Source organism: Loxodonta africana, chromosome 25 (genome assembly GCF_030014295.1).
Source record: "Loxodonta africana isolate mLoxAfr1 chromosome 25, mLoxAfr1.hap2, whole genome shotgun sequence".
NCBI lineage: Eukaryota > Metazoa > Chordata > Mammalia > Proboscidea > Elephantidae > Loxodonta > Loxodonta africana.
This window is the reverse complement of record NC_087366.1, coordinates 7,619,223-7,627,928: the sequence shown is the minus strand read 5'-3', so window position 1 is coordinate 7,627,928 and position 8,706 is coordinate 7,619,223. Positions and strand designations below refer to the sequence as shown.

At 38.4% G+C, this 8,706-nt stretch overlaps 2 pseudogenes; both read right to left on the bottom strand.

The window, feature by feature from the left end:
- Positions 1-683: 683 nt before the first annotated feature.
- LOC100656787 (ewing's tumor-associated antigen 1-like) lies at positions 684-1,681 on the bottom strand (annotated as a pseudogene).
- A 539-nt stretch (positions 1,682-2,220) lies between these two features.
- LOC111750907 (ewing's tumor-associated antigen 1 homolog) lies at positions 2,221-3,004 on the bottom strand (annotated as a pseudogene).
- Positions 3,005-8,706: the final 5,702 nt, after the last annotated feature.

The window sequence follows — 8,706 nt, the reverse complement described above, 5'->3', positions numbered from 1 at the left end:
AAGCATTCAGCTCCTAACCAAAAGGTAAGCAGTTTGAATCCACCAGCTGCTCCTTGGAAACCCTATGGGGACGTTCTACTCTGTCCTATAGGGTTGCTATGAGTGGGAATCCACTCGATGACAACCGTTTTTTTCGGGGGGGGGCATGGGGGGCAGAGGGTGGTAAACTCATAATATTCATTGACATTCTGAAGTTAACCCAGCAAAGCAGCTTTCTGTATGTTTCTTCCAAGAAAATCTGGCAAGAATTTATACAATTACGTATGTTTAATTTTCAGATATTTGACCAAGTATCTAAATATTTTTGTTTACCATTGCAAACAGTGATTTATTAAATAATAAAGTGTATGTCTATGATTTATAATTCAGCATTAAATTTCTCACAGAGAAATCAAGAAAAAAAATATTTCCTATCATGCCCTGGTGGCGCCGTGGTTAAGAGTTCGACTGCTAACCAAAACATCCGCAGCTTGAATCCACCAGCCGCTCCTTAGAAAACCTATGGGGTAGTTCTACCATGTCCTATAGGGTCACTATGAGTCGGATTTGACTCGATGGCAGCAGGGTGTGGTTTTTATCATGGGTAGTTATTAACAGTCTTATGTTAAGTCTTCCAACCAATGTTTCATTAGAGAAATTCAGTGGGAGCTGTAATTAAACACGATACTCCTGCTTTGGCCATTCTTCCAACTAGCACTTCTTGTCTCCTTGAGTTTCTTCAGGAGAATATTTTCTATTTTTCTCTTCTTCCTCTTTTGAAGATTGTTTCAAAGATTTTGTCCAAGGTTGCTGTTGAACAATCTCTTCACATAATGGGTTGACAAATGGAGTTCTATTTTCCTGTAAACTGTGTAATTTTGGTACCAGACATACTTCCTATTGTACAATTTTGATTAAACTGACAATGTATCTGAAAATTTTTTACCTTGGTGAACATATACTTTGCAAATTTAACAATTTTATTGAGGTTAGTCTGAGCTTCATCAGTTACTGTCTTATGAGATAGATGTTGAGTACTCAATTTCTTATTAGTAGTAGTAATTCCTGTATTCATATGACCTGAACTTAAATTCAAACTTGAACTTTCTGCAACAACCAGTTTGGAATTATTCACTTTTATTAGAACATCAGTGTTATTCCAAGAGACAGGCAGATTAGTGATCTCATCATTTGAGGTCTTAGAGTACAAAGTCAAATTTTTTGTGGCACCTAAACCACTTAGAGAATTTTTACAAATTTCCCTTTGTCCATCTTCATTGATTAATGTATTTGTGAGCTCTTTGTCAAGGAAGATGTTTGCATTGTAATGCTGCCCAGATTCAAATGCTTTGATTGCACCAACTGACTTCCCTGCTTAGAAGCAGTGAATATGTTTTTAGCTCCATGTTTGGAACTATTATTGAGCTCAACCATACTTTCTTATGTCTTGCTCTCCTTTCTAACTGCTTGTTGTTGAGTTAGTCTTTCACTATCATCACATGCTTGGTATAACAAAATCGTTGTGTACATCATCTGTTTGCCAGGTATTCTCTAATTGATGACATGCTTTAATGATTTCACTGGCAAATGATGGAGCATTCCAATCATCCAGAAAAGAGCCTAAATTGGGTGCATTAGTCTGATTTGGCTTACTATCTGATTTGATTTCACTGGCTGAAGCTGCAGCACCAAAAAGGTCTGTATTAACAAGTGTCTTAAAAGAGTGACTAAAATATGGGCTTTTTGTTGTTGTTGTTGTTTATTAAAAAAAATCTTGTGTTCCAACAGAGAACCCCTGGGGGAGCAAGACAGCTGTGGGATGCAGACCCCAAATTCTCACAAAAAGACCAAACTTAATGGTCAGACCAGGACTAGAAGGATCCCAGAGGCCATGGTCCCCAGACCTTCTGTTACCCCAAGACAGGAACCATTCCCAAAGCCAACTCTTCAGACAGGGATTGGTCTGGAATACGGGATGGAAAATGATATTGATGAAGAACAAGCTTCTTGCATCAAGTAGACACATGAGACTATGTTGGCATCTCCTGTCTGGAGGGGAAACAAGAGGGCAGAGGGGCCAGAAGCTACCCGAATGGACATGAGGAGAGAGAGTGGAGTGAATAACTGTGCTATCTCATTAGAGGAAGAGCAATTAGGAGTGTATAGCAAGGTGTATGTAAATTTTTGTATGAGAGACTGACCTGATTTGTAAACTTTCACTTAAAGCACAATAAAAATTAATTAAAAAAAAAATCTTGTGTTCAAAGCTGACTTCTTTTCAGAAGCATTTATAGTAGGAGTAAATTTAGTAAGAATACCTTCCTTTATTTTTTTACATTAGATGCAACTCCACAATCTTGAATTTTGTCTTGAGTAATAATTTTATTGAAAGATTTCTCAAATTTCATTTTGTTTCCAGTGGATGATAATTGGTTTAGTTTATTACTTGGATCTAGTAAAAGTTGATGCTTTTCAGTATCTATTAATTCTCTATTATATGCCTTTGAAGGAAAATCTTGTAAAAGTTTTAAATCACTCAGCCTGGCATCTAGACGTAGTCATTCTCAATTTACTTTTTATCATTTTTACTGTAAAAATTATAAATGCCCTTGTGAGTAGCACCGTGCATTGTTTTAGGCACGGGAAGGAGTTCAGGCATTTCCACATTTTGCATCACAAAAGAATCATTTCTGAGTAATTTTTCACAATCTTCCTCAAAATCACACATAGCAAATGGAACAATTTGGTTATTAAAAGTTTGTGGCTCCTTAGTACAGGAAGTCACACATGAGTTTGTCATTATGGGAGTATCTACTCAAGAAGAAAATGATCCTGGGTTTTATTTTGCAGCGATCTGAGTTTCATTAGTAATGATTTTCTCTTCTTACAAAGTACTTTTCTTTCCAAAGGCAGTGTTACTGGTGTTCGAAAAAGAATCAGATAGATCTTGGCTTAACAGTCCACTACATTTCTGGGTGAAGCCAACAAAAATGGAATTAAAGGCTGCTTCAACATTTTTGTCAAATATTATCAGTCAGAACAAGGCCAGGGTCCACCGCAGAAGAGACCATTAATTGCTCATATGCAAGTTCAACTTGAAACTGAAGAAAATTAAAACAAGTCCACAAGAGTCAAAATACCACCTTGAGTATATCCTACCTGAATTTAGAGACAATCTCAAGAATAGATTTGACACATTGAACACTAATGACAGAAGATGAGTCATGGTATGACTTCAAGGACATCATACATGAAGAAAGAAAAGGTCATTAAAGAGACAGGAAAGAAAAAAGACCAAAACAGATGTCAGAAAAGACTCTGAAACTTGTTCTTGAACGTAAAAGAGATAAAGCAGATGGAAGAAAGGATGAAGTAAAAAAGCTGAACAGAAGATTTCTAAAGGTTGCTGGAGAAGATAAACTATTATAATGAAATGTGCAAAGACCTGGAGCTAGAAAACCAAAAAGGAAGAACATGCTCAGAATTTCTCCAGTTGAAAGAACTGAAGAAAAAATTCAAGCCTCCAGTTGCAATACTGAAGGATTCTATGGGCAAATATTGAATGATGCAGGAAGCATAAAAAGAAGATGGAAGGAATACACAGAGCCATTGTACCGAAAAGAAGTGGTCAGTGTTCAGCCATTTCAGGACGTAGTATATAATCAGGAACTGATAGTACTGAAGAAGAGGTCTAAGCTGCACTGAAGGCATTGACGGAAAACAAGGCTCCAGGAATTGACAGAATACCAATTTAGATGTTTCAACAAATGGATGCAGAACTGTGAGTGATCACTTGTCTGTGCCAAAAAATTTGGAAGACAGCTACCTGGCCAACCGATTGGAAGAGGGCCATATTTTTGCCCATTCCAAAGAAAGGTGATCCAACAGAATGCAGAAATCATTGAACAATATCACTAGTATCACTCTCAAGTAAAATTTTACTGAAGCTAATTTAAAAATGGTTGCAGCAGTACATGGACAAGGAACTGCCAGAAATTAAAGCCAGATTCAGAAGAGGACATGGAACGAGGGATATCATTGCTGATGTCAGACGAATCTAGGCTGAAAACAGAATACCAGAAAGATGTTTACCTGTGTTTTATTGACTGTGCAAAGGCAATCAACTGTGTGGATGATAGGTAATATTGTGAAGAATGAGAATTCCAGAATACTTAATTGTGCTCATGACGAACCTGTATATAGACTAAGAGGCAGTCTTTCAAACAGAACAAGGGAATAATAAATGGTTTAAAATCAGGAAATGTGTGTGTCAGGGTTAAATTCTTTCACCATACTTATTCAATCTGTATGCTGAGCAAATAATCCAAGAAGCTGGACCATATGAAGAACCCAGCATCAGGATTGGTGGGAGACTTATTAACAACCTGTGATATGCAGATGACACAACCTTGCTTGCTGAAAGCAAAGAAGACTTGTAGCACTTCCTGATGAAGATCAAAGACTGCAGCCTTCAGTACTGATAACACTTCAACATAAAGAAAACAAAAACACTCACAAATGTACCAATAAGCAACATCAAGATAAACAGAGAAAAGATTGAAGTTGTCAAGGATTTCATTTTACTTTGATCCAAAATGTACATACGTGAGAGCAGCAGTCAAAAAAACAAATGATGTATTGGGCAAATCTGCTGCAAAATAACTCTTTATAGTGCTCAAAAGCAAAGTTGTCACTTCAAGAACTAAGCTGGGCCTGACCCAAGCCATAGTATTTTCGATCACCTCATATGCATGCAGAAGCTAGACAATGAATAAGGAAGACCAAACAAGAATTGACACCTTTCAATTATGGTGTTGTCGAAGAATTTTGAACATATCATAGACTTCCAGAAGAAAAAACAAATCCGTCTTGGAAGAAGTATAGCCAGAATGCTCCTTAGAAGTGAAAATGGGGAGACTTTGGCTCACATAATTTGGACATGTTATTATTAAGAGGGACTAACCCCTGGAAAAGGACATCATGCTTAGTAAAGTAGAGGGTTGGAGAAAAACAGGAAGACCCTAAGGAGATGGATTGACACACTGGCTGCAACAACGGGCTCAAGCATAGCAAGTATTGTGAGGATGGCACGGAACTAGACAGTGTTTCGTTCTGTTGTACATAGGGTCACTACGAGTCGGAATTAACAGAGCCAAAACAACAATTTTTAGATAAGTAAATGCTTGCATGTCTATATGGATATGTAAAATATTTGTGACTGCATCAAAAATTTCGTTATGATATACTTTGTGGGTAGGAACAGAAGGGGTTAAGACAAAGCAATGCTGCTTTCAGAGCCAAAAGAAAAAAATTTCAATGAAGTCATGTGTGCTTGGGTTTGGCTACAAAATCCTCTCTCACTAGAGGAATGTCTTGCAACATTCTAGGATGTTATCATCCCTTTTCCATCACTAAGGCCACTTCCAATTTATGGCTAAGATTTCCCACCCACTATATCATGAAACAAAGAAGCCCTGGTAGTACAGTGGTTAAGCACTAGGCTGATAACCAAAAGGTTGGTAGTTCAAAACCACCAGGTGCTCCAGGGGCAGTCTGCTTCCGTAAAGATTACAGCCTCGGAAACCCTATATAGGGCAGTTCTACTCCGTCCTTGTCTTACTCATCTAGTGCTGCTATAAGAGAAATATCACAAGTGGATGGCTTTAACAAAGAGAAATTTATTCTCTCACTGTTTAGGAGGCTACAAGTCCAGATTCAGGACTTCAGCTCCAGGGGAAGACTCTCTCTCTCTGTCAGCTCCAGAGGAAGGTCCTTGCCATCGATCTTCCCTTGGTCTAGGAGCATCTCAGCACAGGAACCTCAAGTCCAAAGGACAGGCTCTGATGCTGGCAGCTGCTGTCTTGGTGGTATGAGATCCCCACTTCTGCTCTGCTCACTTCCCTCTTTTATATCTCAAAAGAGATTGGCTTAAGACACTACTAATCTTGTAGACCTCATCAATATAACTGCCACTAACTCATCTTATTACATCATAGTGGTGGAATTTACAACACATAGGGAAATCACATCAGATGATAAACTGGTAGACAATCATACAAGGGAATCATGACCTAGCCAAGTTGACAGGTATTTCGGGGGGACACAATTTAATCCATGACAGTCCTATAGAATCGCTATGAGCTGGAATTGACTAGACAGCACAGAACAACATGTCATGACGCATTTCTGCAAAGCAAGCATGGCACTATTAGTCTCCAAGACACACAATTGAAGTCAGACACTGAGCTTCTAAGACAAGACAGCAAAGACTTCTCACACAAACTCCCTCAGGACTTTAAGAAACCAGATAACTAGTGAGCAGTTAATTAAGATATTTATTATTTATTATGAATAACTTTTAACTGCAAAATATGTCTGGTCCTCTGAGTGATTTGTTTGCTTGTTTTAAGTTTTGTGTTATACCTTCTCTACTTTGGTGGTATTCCCAAAAGCAGCTATTCTGTGCTCTAGTAACTTGAGAAAGGTTCAGATAAAATGTCATTAATACCTGTTATTAGATGTATGCAGCACATTACAATATGTTCGGATAACATATGATATCTGTATTCCTAATAATCCCTTGTCAAAAGTCACTTTTTTTTTTTTAATGGAGAAAAGACTGTTAGAGGCTAGAGCTCAATCTGTGGTTTCAGGTTCACCTGCAAAAGAATTATTTGAGGAACTCAGTAGACAGATTCCTGAACACTATCCCATAGCTACTGAATCAGAATTGCTAGGGTGAGTCTGGTTTTTATTAATCACCCCACAACGATTCTAATGCACTGGGTTAATGATCTCCCTACCATAAGCAGACATTTCTAAAAGTTGTAAAAAATAACTCTGAGTCTGTGTGTTTTTTGTTTTGTTTTGTTTTTTAAATCAGTGCTCAATGCTGACAAAAACAAATCAAAATAATTTCTCATTTGTCCTTTGATTCAAGTGCTCATGATAGGCCTTTGGTCTGAACCATGTCATCTTGCTTGTAGTACAGTTTACAGCTGTCATCAGTAAACAGAAGAACGAAAGAGCTAAGAAGGGACCAGCTGCTAGAAGGCAACAGCCGTAGCTCCCGTGCTATGTGTATGTCTACTTTCCTCATCTTGTGGAATAGTTGTTTCTAATACTCTTAAAACAACCAGTCTTGATAAAGGTAATGAGGCCATCTTCCAAGTCATTTCATTATGCTCATCATGTTGAATCTAACTGCTGTGATGAATAGGCATGCTGTATGAGAAATCCCCACCACGTGTCTGTCAGTTCATCTTACTGTGCGGGATTGCGTGTTGCTGTGATGCTGGAAGCTATGCCACCGGTATTCAGATACCAGCAGGGTCACCCATGCAGGACAGGTTTCAGCTGAACTTCCAGACTAAGACAGACTAGGAAGAAGGACCCAGCAGTCTACATCTGAAAAGTATTAGCCAGTGAAAACCTTATGAATAGCAGGGGAACATTGTCTGATATAGTGCTGGAAGATGAGGTCCCCAGGTTGGAAGGCACTCAAAAGATGACTGGAGAAGAGCTGCCTCCTCACAGTAGAGTCAACCTTAATGACGTGGATGGAGTAAGGCTTTCGGGACCTTCATTTGCTGATGTGGCGTGACTCAAAATGAGAAGAAACAGCTGCAAACATCCATTAATAATTGGAACCTGGAATGTACTAAGTATGAATCTAAAATTAGAAATCATCAAAAATGAAATGGAACTCATGAATATCAATATCCTAGGCTTTAGTGGACTGAAATGGACTGGTATTGGCCATTTTGAATTGGACAATCATGTAGTCTACTATGCTGGGAATGACAACTTGATGAGGAATGGCATTGCATTCACCGTCAAAAAGAACATTTCAAGATCTATTCTGAAGTACAATGCTGTCAGTGACCAGATATTACCCATACACCTACAAGAAAGACCAGTTAACATGAATATTATTCAAATATATGCACCAACCACTAGGGCCAAAGATGAAGAAATAGAAGATTTTTATCAGCTGCTGCAGTCTGAAACTGATCGAACATGCAATCAAGATGCGTTGACGATTACTGGCAATTGGAATGTGAAAGTTGGAAACAAAGAAGAAGGATCAGTATTTATTTTGGAAAATATGGCCTTGGTGATAGAAATAATGCCAGAGATCAAATGATAGAATTTTGCAAGGTCAACGACTCCTTCATTGCAAATACCTTCTTTCACCAACATTAATGGTGACTACACACATGGACCTCACCAGATGGAATGCACAGAAATCAAATTGACTACATCTGTGGAAAGAGACATTGGAAAAGCTCAATATCATCAGTCAGAACAAGGCCAGGGCCAACTGTGGAACAGACCATCAATTGCTCATATTCAAGTTCAAGCTGAAACCGAAGAAAGTCAGAGCAAGTCCACAAGAGCCAAAATATGACTTTGAGTATATCCCACCTGAATTTAGAGACCATCTGAAGGAATAGATTTGACACATTGAACACTAGTGACTGAAGACCAGGCGAGCTGTGGAATGACATCAAGGCCATCATACATGAAGAAAGCAAGAGGTCATTGAAAAGACAGGGAAGAAAGAAAGAAAAGACCAAGATGGATGTCAGAGGAGACTCTGAAACTTGCTCTTGAAAGTCAAGCAGCTAAAGCAAAAGGAAGAATTGATGAAGTAAAAGAACTGAATGGAAGTTTTCAAAGGGCGTCTTGAGAAGACAAAGTATTATAATGACATGTGCACAGAGT